Consider the following 5,500-nt stretch of genomic DNA (forward strand, 5'->3'; position numbering starts at 1 on the left):
CAAGTTGTAATTTTCCTGGTTTTTGGCATGATGGGTGATTTTTTATTATATTCTAGACATTTTTCTATTACATTAGGAGCATATTACTTAAATCTTTTAACTGGCAGTTACCTTGTTTAGGTTTAGTGTGCAGGTCCTGGGCTAATTTTATGGGCTGTGGTTCCAATGACATTTTTCAGAGTGCTTTCAGTGTTATTTTGGTCTGCTTGGTTTATCTGATGCTGCTGAGGCTCCCACTGGTCCTTATTGGTGCTGCTGGAGGGAACAGAGGTTCCCCTGGCTGGACCACCAGGTGTCTCTCAGTTGGGGAGATGAGACTCAGAGCCTTGAGGATGAAGATGTCTCCCTGGCTGGGTGCTTGGCAGGATCCCCTTTGCTTGTGAGGGACAAAGACTGCTTCCTGGGCCAGGTGCTTGCTGTGGTGGGACCTTGCCATCTCTGGGTGGGGGAGAGGAGTCTCAGGCCAATAGGAACACAGAGGCTTCCTGGGCTGAGCCACTTGTGGCAGGGTCCCTCTTGCAGGTACCACCTGGTTATCTTGGTATCTCTCAGTGGGGAAGGAGACTATTTCCCATGGCACTTATTGTTAGCAGGACTCCCAACCAATCCCCATCTCTGGTGGTGCTGGCCTCACCTGGTGGTATTGGAAGGCTCCTGTTGGATCTGGGAAAATGAGCCTACCAGGGCTGTCTTCTATTGCTGCTTCAAGAAATGCTGGGCCTGGGTCAGTGTCTTCTGTTGGGTGGAGAGTAAGATGCCCTGCCACTGTGTTGTTTCTCTAGTTCCAGGGTCTCAAACCAGTTTGCCTTCCTATTCTTAGCCTTCAGAATTCTTCTTTGGTCGCCTTTTGAGTTATTTCTAGGGTTTATAGTTGTACTTAGTGAAGAGGAACAGGGAGGAATGAGTCTACATCATCTTATCTGGACCAGAAGTTTGGTTTATTTTTATTTTTTATTTTTTTTTAGAGACACAGCCTCGCTCTGTTGCCCAGGCTAGAGTGCAGTGGCATGATCCTAGCTCATCACAGCCTCAAACTCGTAAGCTCAAGTGATTCTCCCACTTCAGCCTCCCGAATAGCTGAAACTAATAGGCATGCACTACCACGTGTGGCTAATGTATCATTTTAAGTAGAGATGAGATCTCATAACTTTGCCCAGGCTGGTCTAGAACTCCTAGCCTCAAGTGATCCTTCCACCTCAGCCTCCCAAAGTACTGGGATTGTAGCCATGAGCCACCATGCCCAGCCCTGGTTTATTTTTATTTATTTTATTTTTTGAGACGGAGTCTCGCTTTGTCGCCCAGGCTGGAGTGCAACAGCACAATCTTGGTTCACTGCAACCTCCGCCTCTCAGGTTCAAGCAATTCTCCTGCCTCAGCCTCCTGAGAAACTGGGACTACAGGTGCACGCCGCCACACCAGCTAATTTTTTGTATTTTAGTAGAGACCGGGTTTCACCAGGTTGCCCAGGCTGGTTGTGAACTCCTGAGGTCAGGCAATTCACCTTCCTCGGCCTCCCAAAGTGCTGGGATTACAGGCATGAGCCACCGAGCTCAGCCTATTTTTATTCATTTTTAATTGTAGTTTAAAAAACCCACATAAAAATTAGCTGGGCGTGGGGGCACATGCCTGTAGTCCCAGCTACTCAGGCGGCTGAGGCAGGAGAATAGCTTGAAGCCAGGAGGCAGAGGTTGCAGTGAGCCGAGATCGCACCACTGCACTCCAGCCTGGGCGACAGAGTGACTCCATCTCAAAAGAAATAAGTAAAAACCCCACATAATATTTACCACCTTAACTGGCTTCAAGTGTACAGTAGTGTTAAATATATTCACATTATTGTACAATAAAGCTCCAGAACTTTCTTATTTTGCAAAGCTAAAACTCTTATCTCCATTAAACAAAAACTCCTTATGTTCTCCTCCACCCAGCCCCTGGCAACCACCATTCTATTTTGTTTTTATGAATTTTACTACTTTAGATACATCATGTAAGTGGAATCATACAGTGTTTGTCTTTTTGTGACTGGCTTATCTCACCTAGCATAATGTCCTCAAGGCTCAACCATGCTGTAGCATGTATCATAATTTTCTTCCTTTTTAAAGCTGACTAATATTCTGTTTTGTGTATTTACTATAGTTTGTTTATCCATTAATCCATTGATACTAGGGTTGCTTCCATGTCTTGGCCATTGTGAATAATGTTGAAACAAACACTGGTGTGCAAATATCTTTTCAAGATCCTGCTTTCAATTCTTTTGGGTGTATACCCAGCATTGGGCTTGCTGAATCACATGGTAATTCTGTTTTTCGTTTTTTGAGGAACTGCCATACTGCTTTCCATAGCAGTGACACCATTTTACATTCCCACTGAAGTACAATTTTTCCACATCTTTGCTAACTTATTATCCGTTTTTTTTACAGTAGCCACTGATGGGTGTGAGATAATATCATTGTAGTTTTTATTTGCATTTCCCTGATGATTAGTGATGTTGAACAATTTTTCTTATGCTATTTGCCATGGTTAGTCTTTTTAACTTTAGATTTATAATAGCTGAGTAGGTGAGTAGTGGTATCTCATGGCATTAATTTGCATTAACCTAATGACTAGTAATGTTGAGTATCTTTTCATATGCTTATTTGCCATCCATATATCTTCTTCGGTCAGTGTCTAAATCTTCTGCCCATTTTAAAATTGGGTTGTTTTCTTATCGTTGAATTTTAAAGATTTTTTTTCTTTTTTTTTTCTTTCTTTTTTTTTTTTTTTTTTTTGAGACAGAGTCTTACTCTGTCACCCAGCCTGGAGTGCAGTGGTGCAATCTTCACTCACTACAACCTCTGCTTCCTGGGCTCAAGTGATTCTCCTGCCTCAGCCTCGCAAATAGCTGGGATTATAGGCACCTGCCACCATGCTCCGCTAATTTTTGTAGTATTAGTAGAGACCAGGTTTCACCACGTTGGCCAGGCTGGTCTCAAACTCCTGATCTCAAATGATCCACTTTCCTCAGCCTCCCAAAGTGCTGGAATTACAGGTGTGAGTCACCACACCTGGCTGAATTTTGAGATTTCTTTATTCTGGATTCAGGTTCTCTGTCAGAGATGTGATTTGCAAATATTTTCTACCACTCTGTGGCTTGTCTTTTCAGTGTTTTAATCCATATCTTGAAGGACAGAAATTCTTAATTTTAATGATGTCTTAGTTATCAATTATTTTCTTTTATGGATTATAATTTGTGGGTCCCATTTAAGAAATCTTTGCCTAACCCAAGGTTACAAATATTTTCTCCTGATTTCCTCTAGAGGTTATATAGTTTTTGGTTTTACATTTATGTCTATGATCCATTTATTTTTGTATAAGATGTAATATAAAGGCCTAAATTATTGGGTTTTGTTGCATAGAAATATCCAATTGTTCTAACAATATGTATTGAAAGGATTATCCTTTATCACTGAATTCACTTTGCAACCCTGTTGAAAATCAATTGACCATATATGTTGGTTATATTTCTGGACTCCTATTTGTATCTATTGACTGTCCATCTTTTTTTTTTTTTTTTTTTTTTTTTGAGATGGAGTCTCCCTCTATTGCCCAGGCTGGAGTGCAGTGGCGTGATTTCAGCTTACTGAAACCTCTGCCTCCCAGGTTCAAGCGATTCTCCTGCCTCAGCCTCCCAAGTCGCTGGGATTATAGGCACACATCACCATGCCCGACTAATTTTTGTATTTTTAGTAGAGACAGGGTTTCACCATGTTGGCCAGGCTGGTCTTGAACTCCTGACCTCAGGTGATCCATCCTCCTTGGCCTCCCAAAGTGCTGGGATTACAGGCATGAACCACTGCGCCTGGCCACTGTCCATCTTTTTTGTTTGTTTGAGATGGAGTTTCGCTCTTGTTGCCCAGGTTGGAGTGCAATGGCACGATCTCAGCTCACCACAACCTCCGCCTCCCGGGTTCAAGCAATTCTCTTGTCTCAGCCTCCCGAGTAGCTGGGATTACAGGCATGTGCCACCACACCCGGATAATTTTGTATTTTTAGTACAGACAGGGTTTCTCCGTGTTGGTCAGGCTGGTCTCAACTCCTGACCTCAGGTGACCTGCCTGCCTCGGCCTCCCAAAGTGCTAGGATTTCAGGCGTGAGCCACCACGCCCAGCCCCAACTGTCCATCTTCATACCAGAATTACACTGTCTTGGCTATTGTAGCATTATAGTGAGTTTTGTTTGGGTAAGTCTTTCAACTTTGTTGTTCTTTTTCAGAATTGTTTTGGTTATTCTAGTTCTCTTAGATTTCCATTACTATTTTAAAATCAGATTGTCAATCTTTACAACACAGCCCACTTAGATTTAGGATTGTATTGTGTTAAATCTATGAATTAATTTGAGGGAGAGCTGACATCTTAATATTGAGTCTTCCATCTATGAACATGGTATATCTTTCCATTCGCTTAGGTCTTCTAAGTGTTATTTTCTTTTTATAATTTTCAGTGTACATTTTGCATATTTTTCTCAAAGGTATCTCTAAGCTTTTCATATTTTTGATGCTAAATGGTATTGTTTCAAATTCAAATGTGTCACTGTTCATTGCTATCATATAGAAATATAATTGCTTTTTGTATGTTTATCGTGTATCCTGCAAACTTGCTAAGCTTATTCACTAGTTTTAGTTGCTTTTTTGTATATCCATAAAATTTTCTACCTAATCATGTTACCTATAAATTAAGACAGTTTTACCTTTCCTTTTACAACTGGGATGTCTTTTATTTATTTTTACTTACTACATTATTTAGGATCTCCAGTACAATATTGAATAAAAGTTGTAAGAATGAGCATCCTTTTTTTGTTTCCAATCTTAGGGGGAAAGCATTCAGTTTTTCAGTACTGTGGGGCTAGTCATAGTTTGTTATAGATAGCCTTTATTAGAGTCAGAACATTTCCCTGTATTCCTAGTTTGCTGAAGATTTTCTTTTTTTAATCAGTATGCTGAATTTTGTCAAATGCATTTTTATGCATCTATTTTTTTTTTACTTTGGTAATTTGCATTGACTAATTTTTGAATGTTAAAGCAACCATTTGGCATCATTTTCTTTGCTTCAAGGATTTTTTTTTTTTTTTTTTTTTTGAGTCAGTGTCTTGCTCTGTCACCCAGGCAATGGCGCAATCTGGGCTCACGGCAACCTCCACCTCCCAGGTTCAAGCAATTCTCCTGCCTTAGCCTCCAGAGTAGCTGGGATTACAGGTGCCCGCCACCACACCTGGCTAATTTTTGTATTTTTAGTAGAGACAGGGTTTCACCATGTTGGCCAGGCTGGTCTCTTTGGCCAGGCTGGTCTCCAACTCCTGACCTCGTGATCCAGCCCCACCCCCCCGCCCAACCCCCCACCTTGGCCTCTCAAAGTGCTGGGATTACAGGTGTGAGCCACTGCGCCCGGCCAGGATTTTCTTTAGTATTTCTTGTAATGCTGGTCTTTTGGTAATAAATTCAGCTTTATGTTTGAAAGTCTTTACTTTG

This window comes from Pan troglodytes, chromosome 2 (assembly GCF_028858775.2).
Source record: "Pan troglodytes isolate AG18354 chromosome 2, NHGRI_mPanTro3-v2.0_pri, whole genome shotgun sequence".
Taxonomy (NCBI): domain Eukaryota; kingdom Metazoa; phylum Chordata; class Mammalia; order Primates; family Hominidae; genus Pan; species Pan troglodytes.